This window comes from Dendrobates tinctorius, unplaced genomic scaffold (genome assembly GCF_039654945.1).
Source record: "Dendrobates tinctorius isolate UK_male_01 unplaced genomic scaffold, ASM3965494v1 ptg000016l, whole genome shotgun sequence".
Taxonomy (NCBI): domain Eukaryota; kingdom Metazoa; phylum Chordata; class Amphibia; order Anura; family Dendrobatidae; genus Dendrobates; species Dendrobates tinctorius.
Genome location: NW_027361684.1, coordinates 44,624,261 through 44,645,345, shown reverse-complemented (window position 1 = coordinate 44,645,345; position 21,085 = coordinate 44,624,261). Strand labels below are relative to the sequence as shown.

The window sequence follows — 21,085 nt, the reverse complement described above, 5'->3', positions numbered from 1 at the left end:
GCTCCATGCCTCAACCGGGGCTCCAACAACGCCAGTTGGTGTTCAGAAGTGCCGTCTTCGCAGAGAAAAACACACTTGCTACTGTGTCTGTGGGGTTCAGTAATGCCAGCTGTTCCCCTGCTGTGTAGACGTCAAAGTCTCCTGCTCCATCCACATGCCAACAACATCAGACCTCAGCCTGCTCCATGCCTCAACATGGGCTCCAACAACGCCAGTTGGTGTTCAGAAGTGCCGTCTTCGCAGAGAAAAACACACTCGCTACTGTGTCTGTGGGGTTCAGTAATGCCAGCTGTTCCCCTGCTGTGTAGACGGCAAAGTCTCCTGCTCCATCCACATGCCAAAACAATCAGGCCTCAGCCTGCTCCATGCCTCAACCTGGGCTCCCACAACGCTAGTTGGTGTTCAGAAGTGCCGTCTTCACAGAGACAAACACACACCAGGTCCTGTGTTAGTGGGGTTCAGTAATGCCAGCTGTTCCCCTGCTGTGTAGACGGCAAAGTCTCCTGCTCCATCCACATGCAAACTACTACTGATTTTTAACCGTGTTCCACTTAGGCCTCCGGCTCCACTGTCTCTAGTTTTTCCCCTGGCATCCAACCCCACCAGTTGCTGATCTGTAGTGGCGTCTGCACAATCCACACTTGTTCCTGAGTTACTGGGGCTCGGTCACGTCAGTTGATCCCCTGATGTGTGTCCGGCTAGGTCTCCTGCTCTGTCCACATTCCAATTACTAGTAGTGTGAGTGAGGACTGAGCAGGAAACCTTGCCAGACACACATCAGGGGATCCACTGACGTGACTGAGCCACAGTTACACAGGAACAAGTGTGGATTGTGCAGACGCCACTTCAGAGCAGCAACTGGCGGGGTTGGAGGCCAGGGGAAATACTAGAGACAGTGGAGCCAGAGGCCATAGTGGAGCACGGTTACAATCAGTAGTAGTCTACAACCTCTATAAAACCAGCTGCAGGTTGGCCTCCGCCTGCTGCATGCTTCATCCTGGGCTACAACACAGCCAGTTGTAGCCTGGAAGCGCCGTCCGCACAGATTGAAACACTCGCTCCGGTGTCTGTGGGGTTCAGTAACGCCAGCTGTTCCCCTGCTGTGTGGATGGCAAAGTCTCCTGCTGCCTCCAAACTCACACTACAATGCATTTTCTCCTCGCTCCAAGTAGGCCTCAGCCTGCTCGGAGCATTGATCCTGGGCTATAACACAGCTAGTTGTAGCTTGGAAGTGCTGTCCGCACAGATTCAAACACTCGCTCCTGTGTTAGTGGGGTTCAGTAATGCCAGCTGTTCCCCTGCTGTGTGGATGGCAAAGTCTCCTGCTGCCTCCAGCCTCACACTACAACGCATTTTCTCCTCGCTCCAAGTAGGCCTCAGCCTGCTCGGAGCATTGATCCTGGGCTACAACACAGCCAGTTGTAGCTTGGAAGTGCTGTCCGCACAGATTCAAACGCTTGCTCCTGTGTCTGTGGGGTTCAGTAACGCCTGCTGTTCCCCTGCTGTGTGGATGGCAAAGTCTCCTGCTGCCTCCAAAATCACACTACTACTGATTTTCCACCGTGCTCCACTTAGGCCTCTGGCTCTACTGTCTCTAGTATTTCCCCTGGCCTCCAACCCCGCCAGTCGCTGCTCTGAAGTGGCATGTGCCCAATCCACACTTGTTCCTGTGTTACTGTGGCTCAGGCACGTCAGTTGATCCACTGATGTGTGTCCGGCAATGTCTGCCGTTCTGTCCCCATTCCCATTACTAGTAGTGGGAATGTAGACAGAGCAGGAGACCTTGCCGGACACACATCAGTGGATCAACTGATGTGACTGAGCCCCAGTCACACAGGAACAAGTGTGGATTGTGCACACGCCACTTCAGAGCAGCGACTGTCGGGGTTGTAGGCCAGGGGAAATACTAGAGACAGTAGAGCCAGAGGCCCAAGTGGAGCCCGGTTAAAATCAGTAGTTGTGTACAACCAATATAAAACTAGCTCCAAGTAGGCCTCAGCCTGTTGCATGATTGACCCCTGGGCTCCAACATCGCCATTTGCAGCTCAGAAGTGTCTTTGGCACGGGTACTCCCTCCTGCCCAGCCTGGTTCCAGCACCGTCAGCTAGTTCCCGGCAGAGCCTTTGGCCTAGGTGCCTCCTTCTTGGTATCTGAGTTCCAGCAACATCTGCTGGTCCTTGGTAGTGCTTTGGAGCACAGGTACCTCCTGCTTAGTAACCGTGTTCCAGCATCGTCAGCTGGTCCACGGTTGTGCCATTGGCTCTTGTTCCTTCTGCTGCCCCTCTGGGTTCCAGCACCGTCAGCTGGTTCTCGGCAGTATCTTTGGCACGGGTACTCCCTCCTGCCCAGCCTGGTTCCAGCACGCCTGCTGTTTCCGGGTAGTGTCTACGTCACTTTGCCGCCGATACGTTGTCCTGTCGTGTTGCGGTCGGGTTTGCCGAGTCTATGGTGCCTGCAGTTTTGGTGCTTCCTATGTGGGCTGCGGGTTCTGGTAATAAAGGCTGGTTCTGTAGTGCCAATAGGACAAGCACCCCCTGTTGGACTGTGGGTTTCGGAAACTGCGTCCTGCTCGCGGCCAAGCAACTTTGTTGATCATGGGTACCTTCTGCTACCCATCCGGGTTCCAGCACCGTCTGCTGGTTCCCGGCAGAGCCTTTGGCATTGTTGCCTCCTTGTCGGTATCCGAGTTCCAGCAACGTCTGCTGGTTCTTGGTAGTGCTTTTTAGCACAGGTACCTCCTGCTTAGTAACCGTGTTCCAGCACGTCAGCTGGTCCACGGTTGTGCCATTGGCTCTTGTTCCTTCTGCTGCCCCTCCGGGTTCCAACACCATCAGCTGGTTCTCGGTAGTTCCATTGAGTATTGTAGCTTCTGCTACCCATCCGGGTTCCAGCACCGTCAGCTGGTTCTCGGCAGTGTCTTTGGCACGGGTACTCCCTCCTGCTCAGCCTTGTTACAGCACGCCTGCTGTTTCCGGGTAGTGTCAACGCCACTTTGCCACCGATACGTTGTCCTGTCGTGTTGCGGTAGGGTTAGCCGAGTCTATGGTGCCTGCAGTTTCGGTGCTTCCTATGTGGGCTGCGGGTTCTGATAAAAAGTCTGGTTCAATAGTGCCAATAGGACAAGCACCCCCTGTAGGACTGTGGGTTTCGGTAACTGCGGCCTGCTCGCGGACGCGAAACTTTGTTAATCATAGGTACCTTTTGCTACCCATCCGGGTTCCAGCAACGTCAGCTGGTTCCCGGCAGAGCCTTTGGCCTAGGTGCCTCCTTGTCGGTATCCGAGTTCCAGCAACGTCTGCTGGTCCTTGGTAGTGCTTTGGAGCACAGGTACCTCCTGCTTAGTAACCATGTTCCAGCACCGTCAGCTGTTCCACGGTTGTCCCATTGGCTCTGGTTGCTTCTGCTGCCCCTCCGGGTTTCAGCACCGTCAGCTGGTTCTCGGTAGTTCCATTGAGTATTGTAGCTTCTGCTACCCATCCGGGTTCCAGCACCGTCAGCTGGTTCTCGGCAGTGCCTTTGGCCTAGGTGCCTCCTTCTTGGTATCCGAGTTCCAGCAATGTCTGCTGGTCCTTGGTAGTGCTTTGGTTGGAGCACAGGTACCTCCTGCTTAGTAACCGTGTTCCAGCAGCTTCGGTGCTTCCTATGTGGGCTGCGGGTTCTGGTAAAAAATGCTGGTTCCGACAAGGTCTCCTGCTCTGTCCACATTCCCATTACTAGTAGTGTGAATGAGGACTTAGCAGGAGACCTTGCCAGACACACATCAGGGGATCAACTGACGTGACTGAGCCACAGTTACACAGGAACAAGTGTGGATTGTGCAGACGCCTCTTCAGAGCAGGAACTGGCGGGGTTGGAGGCCAGGGGAAATACTAGAAACAGTGGAGCCGAAGGCCATAGTGGAGCACGGTTACAATCAGTAGGAGTCTACAACCTCTATAAAACCAGCTGCAAGTTGGCCTCCGCCTGCTGCATGCTTCATCCTGGGCTACAACACAGCCAGTTGTAGCCTGGAAGTGCCGTCCGCACAGATTGAAACACACGCTCCGGTGTCTGTGGGGTTCAGTAACGCCAGTGTTCCCCTGCTGTGTGGATGGCAAAGTCTCCTGCTGCCTCCAAACTCACACTACAACGCATTTTCTCCTCGCTCCAAGTAGGCCTCAGCCTGCTCGGAGCATTGATCCTGGGCTACAACGCAGTCAGTTGTAGCTTGGAAGTGCTGTCCGCACAGATTCAAACACTCGCTCCTGTGTTAGTGGGGTTCAGTAATGCCAGCTGTTCCCCTGCTGTGTGGATGGCAAAGTCTCCTGCTGCCTCCAAACTCACACTACAACTCATTTTCTCCTCGCTCCAAGTAGGCCTCAGCCTGCTCGGAGCATTGATCCTGGGCTATAACACAGCCAGTTGTAGCTTGGAAGTGCTGTCCGCACAGATTCAAACACTCGCTCCTGTGTCTGTGGGGTTCAGTAATGCCAGCTGTTCCCCTGCTGTGTGGATGGCAAAGTCTGCTGCCTCCAAACTCACACTACAATGCATTTTCTCCTCCAAGTAGGCCTCAGCCTGCTCGGAGCATTGCTCCTGGGCTACAACACAGCCAGTTGTAGCTTGGAAGTGCTGTCCGTACAGATTCAAACACTCGCTCCTGTGTCTGTGGGGTTCAGTAACGACTGCTGTTCCCCTGCTGGGTGGATGGTAAAGGCTCCTGCTGCCTCCAAAATCACACTACTACTGATTTTCCACCGTGCTCCACTTAGGCCTCTGGCTCTACTGTCTCTAGTATTTCCCCTGGCCTCCAACCCCGCCAGTCGCTGCTCTGAAGTGGCATGTGCACAATCCACACTTGTTCCTGTGTTACTGTGGCTCAGGCACGTCAGTTGATCCACTGATGTGTGTCCGGCAATGTCTGCCGCTCTGTCCCCATTCCCATTACTAGTAGTGGGAATGTGGACAGAGCAGGAGACCTTGCCGGACACACATCAGTGGATCAACTGACGTGACTGAGCCCCAGTCACACAGGAACAAGTGTGGATTGTGCACACGCCACTTCAGAGCAGCGACTGGCGGGGTTGTAGGCCAGGGGAAATACTAGAGACAGTAGAGCCAGAGGCCCAAGTGGAGCCCGGTTAAAATCAGTAGTTGTGTACAACCAATATAAAACTTGCTCCAAGTAGGCCTCAGCCTGCTGCATGATTGACCCCTGGGCTCCAACATCGCCATTTGCAGCTCAGAAGTGTCTTTGGCACGGGTACTCCCTCCTGCCCAGCCTGGTTCCAGCACCGTCAGCTGGTTCCCGGCAGAGCCTTTGGCCTAGGTGCCTTCTTCTTGGTATCCGAGTTCCAGCAACGTCTGCTGGTCCTTGGTAGTGCTTTGGAGCACAGGTACCTCCTGCTTAGTAACCGTGTTCCAGCACCGTCAGCTGGTCCACGGTTGTGCCATTGGCTCTTGTTCCTTCTGCTGCCCCTCTGGGTTCCAGCACCATCAGCTGGTTCTCGGCAGTGTCTTTGGCACAGGTACTCCCTCCTGCCCAGCCTGGTTCCAGCACGCCTGCTGTTTCCGGGTAATGTCAACGTCACTTTGCCGCCGATACTTTGTCCTGTCGTGTTGCGGTCGGGTTTGCCGAGTCTATGGTGCCTGCAGTTTTGGTGCTTCCTATGTGGGCTGCGGGTTCTGGTAATAAAGGCTGGTTCTGTAGTGCCAATAGAACAAGCACCCCCTGTTGGACTGTGGGTTTTGGAAACTGCATCCTGCTCGCGGCCAAGCAACTTTGTTGATCATGGGTACCTTCTGCTACCCATCCGGGTTCCAGCACCGTCTGCTGGTTCCCGGCAGAGCCTTTGGCATTGTTGCCTCCTTGTCGGTATCCGAGTTCCAGCAACGTCTGCTGGTTCTTGGTAGTGCTTTTTAGCACAGGTACCTCCTGCTTAGTAACCGTGTTCCAGCACCGTCAGCTGGTCCACGGTTGTGCCATTGGCTCTTGTTCCTTCTGCTGCCCCTCGGGGTTCCAGCACCGTCAGCTGGTTCTCGGTAGTTCCATTGAGTATTGTAGCTTCTGCTACCCATCCAGGTTCCAGCACCGTCAGCTGGATCTCGGCAGTGTCTTTGGCACGGGTACTCCCTCCTGCTCAGCCTTGTTACAGCACGCCTGCTGTTTCCGGGTAGTGTCAATGTCACTTTGCCACCGATACGTTGTCCTGTCGTGTTGCGGTAGGGTTAGCCGAGTCTATGGTGCCTGCAGCTTCGGTGCTTCCTATGTGGGCTGCGGGTTCTGGCAAAAAAGGCTGGTTCCATAGTGCTAATAGGACAAGCACCCCCTGTAGGACTGTGGGTTTCGGTAACTGCGGCCTGCTCGCGGACGCAAAACTTTGTTAATCATGGGTACCTTCTGCTACCCATCCGGGTTCCAGCAACGTCAGCTGGTTCCCGGCAGAGCCTTTGGCCTAGGTGCCTCCTTGTCGGTATCCGAGTTCCAGCAACGTCTGCTGGTCCTTGGTAGTGCTTTGGAGCACAGGTACCTCCTGCTTAGTAACCGTGTTCCAGCACCGTCAGCTGTTCCACGGTTGTCCCATTGGCTCTTGTTCCTTCTGATGCCCCTCCGGGTTCCAGCAACGTCAGCTGGTTCTCGGTAGTTCCATTGAGTATTGTAGCTTCTGCTACCCATTCGGGTTCCAGCACCGTTAGCTGGTTCTCGGCAGTGCCTTTGGCCTAGGTGCCTCCTTCTTGGTATCCGAGTTCCAGCAACGTCTGCTGGTCCTTGGTAGTGCTTTGGAGCACAGGTACCTCCTGCTTAGTAACCGTGTTCCAGCACCGTCAGCTGGTCCACGGTTGTGCCATTGGCTCTTGTTCATTCTGCTGCCACTCCGGGTTCCTGTACCGTCAGCTGGTTCTCGCCAGTTCCTCAGCCTTCTTGTAACTTCTGCTACTTTTCCAAGTGCAAGCTTGTGGAAATGGTTTTTGATTCTCACTCTGGATCTCCATGACAATGACCCTGAAGACGATGACCCTGAAGACCACACAGAAGAATACCTAAAAGATGACCCTGAAGAAGATGACCAAGAGGACAAAGAACAGGAAGACAACCACCAAGATGCAGAACAACAAGAGACAGAAGACCAAGAAGCATAAAAAACAAAAGCAGAAGAACATTAAGCATAAGACTAAAAATCTGAGCAAATGATACTATCAAAATTATTAGCAGAAGAAGACTAAGCAGTGTATGGGGGTGAGTCCGTTCCTTCTTGTGGTGCCCCTGGAAAAGGCCTGCTGCTGCAGGCCAAACTGAACGCGGACAAATCCTGTTGTAAATCTTTTGTGACAGGCTGAACGGAAGGTGTAATCTTCAAACTTTTATAGATAACAACTACAGGAATGCCTGACACAAATAAGAATATGATGAAGAAGAATAGGAAGAAGATGAAGAAGTAGAATATGAAGAAGAATAATAGTTGAATATGAAGAATGTAAGAAAAAAAAAAAAAGAAGAAGAAGAAGAAGTTGATGAAAAAGATGCTGCTGCTGCTGAGGATCATGAAGGAGAAAGTGTGGGAGAAGTAAAAAAGAAGGTGAAGAGCATGGAAGTAGTGAAACATACATATCTGACAAAAAAATAAAGACTTTAACATAGTCAATATCTTTGTAACTACGAACGTCATTAAAAAGAAAAAAAAATCCTGCTATTCCATTTGATTGGGCTAAAGCTCTATGGCTTTAATGTCTCCTACACCTCCCACAATACATTCTACATTTTTATTAGTTGTTTTTCTTCATGTAGAATTAACCTACAGGGAAAGAAAGGGTTTTTTTTAATTCCGATATTTCTGTTCCATTGACTTGAATGGGACTTCCGGGATCGGAATCGGCGATACCCGATACGTTTTTAGATCGGCCGATCCATTCCGATACGATATTTTTCAGTATCGGGTGGTATCGCTCAACACTAGTCATAACAGATACCAAGAGGAATGAGGGCCCTGTTCACAAGCTTACAATCTATGAGGATAAAAGGTAGACACGAAAGGTGGGTGGTAACAGTTGCCTTCATTGTTCAATGACACGTTGTCCCTTATGTTAGTGGTAAATTTTGGTCAATATGATTTACTTTTATTTTTTTTTAAATATCGAAAATTTTGTAAAGAATGTGAAAATTGTAGCAATTTTCAAAATTTGAATTTTTTTGCCCTTCAACCAGAAAGTCATATCACACAAAAAAGTTAAGAAATAACATTTATCACATGTCTACTTCACATAAGCATTATTTTTTTAAACATATTATTTTTAAGACGTTAGGAGGATTGAAAGTTTATCAGCCATTTCTAATTTTTCCAACGAAATTCACAAAACCAATTGTTTTAGGGAACACATCCTCAAGTGAATTTGAGCAGCGTATGTGACAGAAAATATCCCAAATGGACACCATTTTAAAAACTACACCAATCAAAGTGCTCAAAACCACATTCAATAAGTTTATTACCCCTTTAGGACCTTAACCAGAATTAAAAAAAAATGTGGAAGGAAAAAATAAAAATTTTACTTTTTCCCACAAAAATATTGCCTTAGCCCAAAATTTTGCATTTTCAAAAGGCTCACAGGAAAAGATAGGTAGTACAAATTACTGTGGAATTTCTCCTGAGTACACCGATACCACATATGTGGTGGAAAACTACTGTTTAAACTCACGGCAGGTCCCAGAAGGAAAGGAGTATCATTCAACTTTTGGAGCGCAAAATTGGTTGGGATAGATAGCAGACGTCATTTTGCATTTGTAGAGTCCCATGATGTGTCTAAACAGCGGAAACCTCCCCTTAAGAAACTACATCCCTTAAGAAATTTATCTAGAGCTGTGAAAATGAAAAATAAAATTTTTCCCACAAAAATGTTGCTTTAGCCCCAAATTTTTCATTTTATTAAGGGTTACAGGAGAAAATTTACCATTCAATATATTTTGCAATTTCTCCTTAGTACATCGACATCCCATATGTTGTGGAAAACTACTGTTTCGGTGTCTAGCATGGCTTGAAAGGGAAGGAGCACCAATTGACTTTTGGAGAGCAAAATTGACTGGAATAGATGGCGGATGCCATGTCACATTTGCAAATCCCCTGATGTGCCTAAACAGTGGAAATCCCCCATAAGTAACCATTTTGGAAACTACACCCCTCATGGAATCTATCTAGAGGAGTGGTGAGCCTAGAGATGCTTCATAGAATTTTATAAAGTTAAGCAAGTTAAGCTCTTTTTACAAGAGTAACAGGAGAAAATGTACCCCAATATCTGTTGTGTGATTTCTTCTCAGTGCACCAATTTCTCCTTAGTACACCGACATCCCATATGTTGTGGAAAACTATTGTTTCAGTGCATAGCATGGCTTGAAAGGGAAGGAGCAGCATTTGACTTTTGGAGCGCAAAATTGACTGGAATAGATGGCGGATGCCATGTCACATTTGCAAATCAAATGGAGAAAGTGAAAATGGTTCCAGCTCCTTAAAAACAATTTCTTTATTTCAACTTCATAAAATTCATGTGAAATGGCATGCTCTCATATGGACATTTGCCGAGGCATTACAGAGGCAACGCGTTTCGATCTGGGAGATCCTTATCTTTATCCCCTTTGCTGGGCAAAAAGAGGCATGTGGACGCTTCCTCTAATAAAATTCTACACAATCAGCCCCACATGAGGTCATCATGAGGTCATTATTTGTTCTTACTCTAAACATTATTATCATCTTTTAATGTGAGTTAGGCACACTGGGGCTCATAAGGGAGGGGCGTATCTAAATTTGGTGAGCATAGAATACACTGGATTTCTTTTGGGGGTGAAGAGCTGTAACATGGCAAGGGGCGGTAGCCGTGGGCGAGGTACTTGTCTTTCCACGCCCCGGCACACTACATGAAAACATAAGTCCTGACTGGGTGTGTGGTTGTATTTCTGCTGTGGAAATTCAACTCTGCCACAATTTGTGCGACGCCAGATCTCACTAAACCCTTGATGAGGAAGCAAGACGAATTTGTAAGAATAAAGTCTTTTTTACTGACAAGAAAACCTATGTACAGAGGATAGCAGGAAATAAGCTTGCTGTTTTCTTCTGCACAAAACAGAAGCACAGTCTTATTGGTTATGGACGGCGGCATAATACTTGTGCTCAACGGTACAGATTTGCAGGACAAATTGAGTAACTCCATCTTCCTGGTAAAGAACCACATGGGTCAATGTGTTTTGCTATGACCACTGCACCCAAACAGCAATTTATGGCCCCAGGGGTCAATTTGTTTCCCTGTGGGCGCTGCACTCTTGTGAAACAGTGTAAGGGTGCTCTCACTAGCTGACACCTTACTGATGTGCCCCAGCTTGGCTGTCCCTGAGTTCCTTCACAACTGGTCTCCAGGTTTGCTAACACCACTGCTTCTTTTAGCTTTTCCAGTACTTCAGTGCACAATATTTCTTGCTATGAGATTTCAGAAATATCATGCACATACATAGTTTTTTTCCTGACTGAATTGGAAAACAGCTGCATATTAAAACACTGCAGCATGTCACTTCTTTCAGCATTTCTTTGCTCATAGAAAGCAATGATGAGTAAGTGCAATAATGCAGCAAAAACACAGCAAACAATGTAGGTATCAGGTTTGCTGCATTTTTAGTGAAAAAAAGCATGTCCAGCAGGATATGAAACCCATTTATTCTTTTGATTTTCCCAAGTATAGACCATTATGTCTTGGGAAGCTCATCTGAGAAAGGCATTAGGATTAGTATAGATTAATTAAATTAATGATATCTGTTAAAGTAAACATTGACTGACCAAGGTCGGAAATTGAACAATACCTGACCAACTCAAAGGCCAACCAAAGTGTGAAAGTAAACAGTGTCCCACAAACATAATGCTCTGCCAATATCTTAGGGTCCCGTTACACGCTTCAATATCCCAGCGATCCCACCAGCGATCCGACGTGGATGGGATCACTGGGACATAGTTAGCTGATCGCTGGTGAGTTGTCACATAGACAGACTCACCAGCGATCTTGACCAGCGTGCAAGCTGGTATCCAGGGTAAACAGCGGGTATCTAAGAGCCGCGCTGCTCTCACCCATTGTTTACCCTTGATACCAGCGTGCACGCTGGTATCCAGGGTAAACAGTGGGTATCTAAGAGCCGCGCGGCTTTTAGTTACCCGCTATTTACCCTGGATACCAGCTCCCAGCGTCTGCTGTATGGCGCTGGGAGCTTGCTGATCGTTGGTCTCTCGCTGTTACACGCAGCGATGTGTGCTGCCCAGCGGGAGACCAACGATAGAGTTATGGCCCAGACCATTAGGCAACGATTAACGATCAGCTAACTGATCGTTGATCGTTGCTACATGTCACACGCAACAATGTCATTTCGACATCGCTTCAACGTCACCAAACTGGTGACATTGCAACGATATCGTTCACAATATCGTTGTGTGTAATGCCCGACCAATTCAACTCTCCCGATGTTGCATTTGTAACTATATTTTCCATTACCCTCTTTGTTAAGAATAGTCACAATTTTTCCAGCATGAAAATCTTTTTTCCAGTTAATAATTTGATCACATTGCCCTTTTTTCCAAAATGATTTTATGCTTTTACATCTTGCATTGTTCATGCTTCTGTGGTGGAATCACTGCTGAATTTTGGGATCTTGAAAAGTGCAGCAAAAAAACACAGCAAAACCTGCTTTTTACAAGCTGCTTCTTTACTGGAAAGAGAGCATGTTTTGCCTGCAGAAAAATTGCAGCAAAAATTCAATGTTTGAACATAGCCTAATCCAGCCTCTGCTGATAAGGAAACTGCAAAGTTACTAGCTTAGTTTTAATAAAGATAGTAAAAAAAATAAAATACATGTCACAAAAAGACTAAATTAAACAATAAGTCCTTTTCTGATAAAATTTACCTTTAATGACTTGTTTTTAAAAAATATTTAATTGTGCGTGAGCCTTGTGCTTGAGGCTCCATTCATTCATCTCTGTATTGTTTGCTTTGTTCTGCCAGGTGTCATCTGATATTTAAACACTAAATTTATTAATATTACATCTGATAAAACTTGTGCAGAGTCTAACCACAGTACAGCTGCAACCCATCCATATGAACATACGTTTTATGCTTTTTATAAGTCACATGTATATAATGTCCAATGAGTCAGAACCATTCATTGTAGAGCTACAGATGATATACACGTGTAATGAAAATATATTTGTGTAAGGTACATTGGAAAACTATTGCATCACGGTCACTACTGTTAAAGCTTTCTATGAATGGTCCCTGTATACTGTGTGTTGGTTTCTTAAATGGAAACGTCACCCTTCTTCTATTTGCTCAATGTCGGATAGGTTCGTTAGAAGAAAAATGGCTGTCAAAGTGTTGGGGGAAAAGCGTATAATGCTCCGCCTGTGTAGAACCTGTTCAATGTCTAAGAAGAAGTATTTGGCAGAACAAAGTGTGTTTTCTGGGTGGACGTTGGCAATGTCACTGCCCTTACTATGTATAACACAGGACCTGAAAGAACAGTGCTGTAGGCTGCTGGACGCCATACACAAGACCTGAATGTCCAGGAAAACGCTTCAAAAGACGAACACAAACAAGGATTCGAGAAGTGTAATGGAAGATCTGTTCAGCTTTCTTTGGCAACCAGGATGGTAAATGGCTGTAAAATCCCTCTAGGTCTTAATTCTAATTAGGAATGAGAGTTGAAAATATATTAAAATAAGAAAAGAAAGAGTTTTGCTGGTAATTTGAGAGAAATGAGCCAGACTAGAAGGAGTCGAATGCCAGAATATATTCAAATCCTCAGTCCCATGCCGAAGCTTAAGCTAAAGTGAAAAGTGCAGAATATTGTTGCTGTTTCAGCCTCGGCCAAAAACCTGTGGGACCCTATTTATCACTCCAACAAGAGACAGAACATGAGTGCTGGACTTTATTTTCCTCACGGTTCTGCTTGGGAAGGAAAAATTACCAAGGGGGATGCACATTTGGTTTGCATTACCAGAGCTTGCCGGAACTTTAAGCTTAAGGTAGTAATTAATGGTTTTGCTCCCCTGCATTGGGAAGTCTGTAAACATTAATTGTTAGGTGTTCCATGTCACAGTTTAATCAGCTAAGTCAATGCTATTAATGTAGTATCTATTAGGCAATGATTCTGCTGTGTCCACTGATTGGTTGGAGGATCAGGAGACTGCTGGTTGGCACGTCATCAGCGACTGTCTGAATAGGAACGGTGGAGTAGGGAGTGGATCCCCAGGGTGAGAATATTATTGCTTCTTGTTTTATCCCCATGGCTTACTGCTATCATTTTTTTAAATCCTCTACCTAATATTGGAAGCACTTGTACATATTAAGTCAGGTCCCCATGTATGATGTTGATTGGGGATGAGCATCATATCCCGCAGATACTGGCTTTCTTAGACAGCCAGCAATTGCTTCTAACAGCAGCGAGTGGAGCTGATGCTGTTAACCCGTTAATGCTGTTAATTTAAGTGGCATGTTCAGCGTACGTTCTGGGGGACATGCTGTTCCATGTGTCCATCAGCACCCCAACGCGAAACGTGTTGTCACATAAGCTTCACAACAATACACTTTGCGTCAGGCCAACTAATAAAAAGAAGAGTAGCGGATGAAGTCAAGTAAGAGGTAGTCCTTAGGGCTGTCATCTAGTACCCACAGATTCTCCAACAAAGTGTTAATCCGCACAGCCGGGAAGCTCATTCATTGCACAAATAGCTGTGTAAGCTGGTACTGCAAATATGCGTACTATGAGAAGTGCTCCATAAACCGGGGTGCCACTCCAAAGCAATTAGTCACAGCGGCTACACCAAAAAAGAAAACAGATGGCACTCACGGTTAAAATCTTCTTTATTCCAATACTTTAAAACATCAGCATAGGGAGGATGGGAGCGGGAGTGGAAATGATGACAGCCGTTTCGCGCTGCAGTAGCGCGTCTACGGGTCTCCATTAGAAGCGCTACTGCAGCGCGAAACGGCTGTCGTCATTTCCACTCCCGCTCCCATCCTCCCTATGACGATGTTTTAAAGTATTGGAATAAAGAAGATTTTAACCGATGAGTGCCATCTGTTTTCTTATTTGGTGTACCCACAGATTGCCAACATGGTTTCTGCAAATTGAGTTGAACCAACTCTACTTATAGTTTGATTGGAAAAAACAACTTTCTCTGTGCTTTTTCTTTTAAAAGATGCAAATATGGATGACCAACAATAAAACAACCATTCCTATTAAAAAGGGATAGGTCCAGAATACCTGTTTTGTCTCTATCTCATCTTATGGTCAGCCAAATAGGAATGCAATTGGTCAGGAATTCTGTCAGATGGCCCTATAAAGGTTCACCTGAATGGATGTATACTCCTATCAAAAATGGCCTTATCGCTGATTTAATATATCCCCTGCAACACTTCTGTACTGCAGGATATTAGATCTTTCACTTTTACTCTGACAGAAAAAAAGAAGAAAGAAGAAGAGGAAAGTAGAAGAAAGAAGTTCCTGTACTGCATAATATTAAATCTGTGAGTTTTACACTAACACTTTGTTAGACCCTGTTTATTGCGGAGCCTTACAGGCCACCTTAGCTCTCCGATCTGAAGGCCACTGGACTCTGGTGACATGGCATCTAACAGCAGCCAGTGCTGATGGGATACCAATAGGCTTAAAGAGTGGGCCCCCTCCCTCAAATAACCACCTAAATATTGCTGTCCATGGTGGTATATAAGGGGTTAAACAGTAATGATCATTGCTAATACCAATTGTTGCCATTGCAGCAGGGTGTCAGCTCTGCAGGCAAAATCATTGCGCAGTACATGCATGGTGGATGTTGGGAAGTGATTTTAAAAAATCCTCTACGTATTGACCTACCACCAGCTAACCATCAGTGTGCTCTGACTCACTTAGTGTGCTCCAGTGTAATGTCATTAAGAAGTGTTCCTCCTTTGGCCTGCACTCTGGTGTCCCAAGAATGCATTGGTAGCTTTGATGCCCCACTGGCCACTGATGTTAACTTCATGGGCCGCATGCAGTCCACAAGCCGTGTGTTTCAGTCCCCTACTTTACACTAATACTTTAAAGTCAATCAGCTAGAGCCTTTAGGCCTAAATTACCAAGCGTCATCAGTATCAAATAATAAATGATTAAGAGTATGGCATGAATTAGTGATCTTGGGTGTTTACTGCGAAAGACATCTACTCATTTTTGTAAGAAATAACAAGATGCAGGGAGGGGTTTTACACTGTTGAGTAGGTTGCCCTTAATCCATGACCAGATGCACCATCGCATAACAATTACACTTACAAATGAGTACCACTTGTGGGCATAAAGCAGCCAACACAGTCACCGCCTGAAAGAAACCATGCATACGACCATGTATACAGCAAAATGTGAATTGGTTTTCATTATTTAAGGCAGAAATTAAAATATATCAATGTTCAGGGTCACATGAACAATCATAGGATTCACATCTTAAAGGGAACCTGTCAGCAGTATTGTGCAGAGCTACCTTAAAATGATACAGTGGTTGATGAAATCCATCTTGTAGTTGTTGTTTAACCTTTATGTTCAATTTTCAATTAATTATATTCTTGTGCTCTGGGGCGGTCTGTGGGGGGTCTTCATGTGGTCCTCTGATTAGGTATTCATGTGTATGGCTTCTGACGGGTCACTGATTTCTCAGTGACCTGCCCCATAGTTTACATAATTAATATTATATATTAATTATATATTATATCCACATCCAAATGTTCAGTTTGTCTGATTTTTCTCTTTTTAGGTATATTTTTGAATAAAATGTAAATTGCTCTTTTAGTCTACAAACTTCTGACAACATGTCTCTGGATTTCCAAGCAATAAATTTTGCTGTTTTTTTTTCTGAAAAGTAGAAATGGTCAAAAAATTTCAAAAAAACAGTGCTTTCAGGCATCAAATAATACAAAGAAAACAAGTTCATGATCATTTAGAAACAGCAATACTAATGTTTTAACTCAGGAAGAGTTCAGAAATCAATATTTTGTGGAATAACCGTGATTTTTAATCACAGCTTTCATGCACATACATGAACATGAACAACGTGTGCACATACAGTCTGCCTTCCATTGTAGATAACAGATTTTCTCACAGCGTGAGTACTATCTTCCAACTGTATGATCTGCTGTTTGAAATCTTTATCACTTTTAATATATACAGGTCCTGTCACTGTAGGACCAAATGCATGCCCACCTTGTTGGTTTTGTTGATAAGTGAGAATTTTGCTTTCTGTAATAATGAAGTGCAGTTCCCCACGAAATGTAGCAAGTGGTGAGTTCAGTTGTTGTGATGTCTCATGGGCCTGCAATGTTGAGGATTCCATGCTATTTTGGGCAGGTATTCATACATATGCTTTGAGATTATTGGAAGCAGCAGGACTTTTTGTAGCTTATTTTGAGGATTTTCAATCTGTAGAGCTCTAGGGGGAATCTTTTCGCTCAAGTCTCTGTTTATCGTGTTACTTCTAACAGTTTCAAACTCCAATCTGTATCTAGAGAAATCACCTTACAATCACCTTACACATATCCTATGCCAAAACTGTGCTACCAGGTCACACCTAAGTCCAATGAGCAACCGAGCCTCATTGTTATCTACTAGCCTCCATGAATTTTACTCAACATCCCAACAGGAACAAAATAACTCAGACTGACAGTACACTTCTGAAAACTCCATTTAAATGGTAGCTCACAAGTTCAGTGCTTTACTTGTGACACATACTCTAGGCTTGGCAAGACAATAGTATGTCTTCTCATGTCAAGGTTAACTCACTTTCTGTTGGCAGACCCTCATCGTTAGTGGTGCACAGAGACCTTCTCTTCTTGAGTCCTGACCTCCATACAGCCCTCAATCTACCTCACCTTACCACAGAGACAAGCTTAATCCACACTTGCAACCTTGTCCTGACGTATCTCTTGCAAAAACACTCAGCCCTTTGATATAGTTCCTCATGCAGTTAGTCTGCAATATCCAGAAATCCCCTTCCTTATGTGGGACCCATTTTCTTCTTTCCAGACAGCATGGTGGTCCAGCACATCATCATCATCCTACGCTATCTCAGGCATCACCATGGCCTTTATGTACCTTGCCAATCTATCTTTACCCTACCTGAGAATGACACCTAAAGATACTAATTTCTTTATCTTATCATAGCATTACACATCATAGCGCACAGTGGCCTATCCTCTAGAAGACCTGCTTTGTGTAAAGGAGTAGAGAACACAATTTACACAGGCAATCTCCATGGTGAGGCTTCATTTTCAAAAGTTTAGATCTTAGGCACATGCTCTGGGGGTTTATGCCTTCTAAGAAATAATTATATTGTCAAAATAAAGCTAGAATTATGCTTGCATCACAAATTTCCAAAACTCATGAATCACTGATGATTTTTCATTTTTGAACTTCATTTTTCCTTTGCTCCTTATAAGAGCTATAACTTTTTATTTTTCTGTTGAAAAAGCCAAGTGTGGGCTTGTTTATTTGTGAGACAAGTTGTAGTTTTGATTTACAGTGTTTATTTTACTATATAAAGTACTACAAAACAGAGAAAAAAAATCCAGTTGGGATAAAATGATGAAAAGTTTTCAAAACTACCTTTATTTTTGAGATTCATTTTTCAGCACTTATTGCATGGAATAAATTTACTTATGATAAAGTAAATAATCAGTATAGCTATTATAATCCATAACGTGAAAATATTACATGTTATATGCCAGCTATACATTAGCTTTTCCTCTCATATATCACGCCAACATCTGCTGCATATCCTGTCTCCGATCCACATATGTGGACCCTCACATGGTAGGTTCAAATGCACCAAAGGGCTAGTATGTTATTTTCTTTACTTCTAGAATTTGAAATTCACTGTGTGGTGAGTGCAAAAAAGGATTTTCTCATTATAAAAGCTCTCTTAAGTCCTCCAATTATCAAAAAAGTCAAAAATAAAAGCAGCACTTCAACGGTTACTATTCTGACTTCATAACTAGGCTGTAAGTAGGGGGCTCTTTAGATAGGGTTTCTATGGATGTCTGGATTGAACCAGTACTCACACCAAGAAACCTCATCAGATAACTTCAACTCAACTGCAAAGCATATTTGAGGATTCCATAAGTTTATTCTCAGGCTAAATTCTTGTATTATGCACAATAGTAACTACAGTAGCTGCAACAGCTGCATCAGTAAGATCAACTGCAGTACAGTAGGTAAAAAGACAATTTAGAACAAGAGATATACAGAGATGAACCTAGAAAGATGGCTGACAAACACTAACTGGGGAAGAAGGGAGGGGTTACATACATCAGAGCTGAGCTACAGGGAAAGAGACGGGACAAACTTCTAAAAGGGGCAAATTTATTCTATAGCAGTGTAATAACAAAACAATGACAATACAATACTTTATGATTCCCAGTCGCGGAACATGACACTCCATGTTTGAAATCTTTATATTTCAAGATAATCCAATCTTCAAATGATGTCCTGGAATAATGTTCCCAGAAGCTGAAAGAACAGACAAACATGCAATAATAATCTATAAACAGTTGTAAAGAACAAATTTGTGGCCTCTATTTTAGACTTAAAGGGCTTTTCCCATGTACAAAAGTTAATTTTAATAAATAGATCTTTGAATCAAAATAACTTCCACAATTTGATGTGTTTAAATAAAATGTTCCTGTGCTGAGATAATCTTATAGATGTGCCCCTGCTGTGTACTGTGTAATGGCCGTGTCTGACTGTACAGGGACATGGTCTGATCATACCACAGCTCCTGGGCAGGGGATGGGGAAGACATTACACAGACATTACAGCGCAGGATCGCAGCTGATTCTTTTTGTGAGGTAAAACATTTCCTAGCCTGTTTTTAAGCAATGGTTTACATGAAAGAAAGAATCATTTGCGATTTCATGCTATATTTTCTGTATACTTTTTTTCAGAGCATTTATCCTTCTCATTGGATTGTGGATTGAAATCTATACTTTCTTCATTTGATTGTGGACCTTGCAATGAATGTGCAGCTTTCTGCTCAGATATGGCACCTCCCAGGCAGAATGGATTTGAATGGAGATGGGATATTGAATTCTGCCAGGTTGTAAGTTGAGGGAGACTGGGTAAGGCACACACTGATGATTTCTTCCATGCTGAGAGCAGATGTTCTAATGTTTATTGCTGTACCTCTATAGAAGCTGTAAACTTGTTTTAAAGATGTATCTGGCAGATGTATTTTAACTATTCTGACTCCATAACTAGGTTGCGAGTGTGGGGCTCCTTAGACAACATTTCAATGAATGTCTGTATTGACTAGTACGCACACCAAGAAACTTCATCTGATAGCTTCATCTCAACTGCAGAGGCATGTCTGAAGATTAAAGAATATTCTCAAGTTGAATTTTTGTATTTTGTACAATAGTAACAGTAGTAGTGCAGCAGCTGCTGTAGTTAAAAAGACAATTCTGAACCAGAGAAATAAAGATGAACTTATCAAGATGAATAACAAACACTAACTGGGGAAGAAGGGAGTGGTTACTTACATCAGAGCTGGGCTACACGGATAGAGACAGGACAAACTTCTAAAGGCAAACCTGATTGCATAGCAATATAACAACAGCCGTACAACGATAATACAATACTTTATAATTCCTAAGGAGTTAACATGAAAAGGTGGTTTTTTTTCATCCATTCAACGTTTTGGTTATTAACATAAAGCACTGTGTTCGGCTTCCTCCTGCAGTGTGATTGACAAGGAATGGAGGAGGTTCAGAATCTGCACCACTGCTCCATTCAAGATGGAGCTGAAGAATGGCATGGTAGAACATTCCTTTAATTACCTACATGATCGCATGACAAGGATTTATGTATATGGCACTAATACTTCATACTGAACTAATTGAGATGTTTTGAAAAGTTAGTTTCCAATTTTTCATCAATTACATATCATATCATAAACATGTCCATCATTCCTGTGATTTCCATAATTCCACAACTTTTCCTTCTTGGTGTTGCAGTCTCAATGTTAAGGAGTGTATATAAACATTTCATATTCCCTCTTTCAATTTTCATAATTATCACCCTGCATCAAGTACTCTCTCTCATACCCTGACCACATATTCAGACAATGCCATAAAAGTTCTTAAAAGCGCTTAGGGCTTTTGCAGACACAATATGAACTATGAACAAGCCTTTTGAAACCATTTCACCAAATCAGTTGTTTTTTTAACACTGAAATGTGTGATTTATATTTGGAAAAAGAGCAACTCATGTCTCATATGCCAAAATATCCTGGCCTTAGATACGTTTTATGATTTTTGTGTAATGATAGGGCTGGCAACGACAGGAGACATAGTACAACTGGGTTACAAGCCTCCACTGTGCCCTTGGTATGTCATATTGGGCAGCTCAGACATGATCATTAATAGTCTCCTTGTTCACCAAGCCCCAGTGGTAAAGGGCAATAGCTGAAGCTTTCCAAATCCTTGTCCATTATAACATATTGGATTGTTTAGACCAGATTTCATGCTAACTCCTTTAATTAAAAACATAACAATTGCCATTTGGAACTTTACATGTTTTCCTGAGCTATGCCGTCTGCTATTACAAACCGAGAGAAATTCCTTTCCTGTCACCGCATGAACTGTTAGAGGGTGATGTCACCTTTTCAGCTACATAGTTATTTTTCATTGTTTTACATGCTGTAATTTCTTTATATTCTGTGGAAGGTTCTTTCGTCTTGCTATTCAAAACATAATACAAGTATGTCTGTTCCTATCCTTTCCAGTACAAAGACATAGGCCTAAGATCTAGTGATAATTCCTGCAGGACCTAACAGCTGTCTAGAACTATTCCACAGTCTGTTGCCCTTTATTAATCAGGTTAAGCTCATAAGCTGTTTTAGGGAACATTGTGAAATGGGGTGTCATTAAAGAGTGGTCTGGGAAAAAGAACATGTACTTGTGTGCCCAAAGATCTGCAGTGCACATATCAACAAGACTTTAAGGTTTTGTATTTATTTTCAACAGTACAATACAATTATTTTTGCCAATATAGTGCAGCATTTGTGATTGTTAC

The 21,085-nt window shown here is 44.1% G+C and overlaps 1 long non-coding RNA gene across 1 annotated transcript in view; it reads left to right on the top strand.

Moving 5' to 3' along the window:
• Positions 1 to 20,630, top strand: part of LOC141078154 (uncharacterized) — a 41,792-nt gene extending 21,162 nt beyond the window's left edge. The window contains exons 2-3 of the long non-coding RNA XR_012227670.1: positions 18,958 to 19,131; positions 19,752 to 20,630. This is a non-coding gene — a long non-coding RNA (uncharacterized lncRNA). The remainder of the gene's footprint in view (positions 1 to 18,957; positions 19,132 to 19,751) is intronic.
• The last annotated feature ends 455 nt before the right edge of the window (positions 20,631 to 21,085 follow it).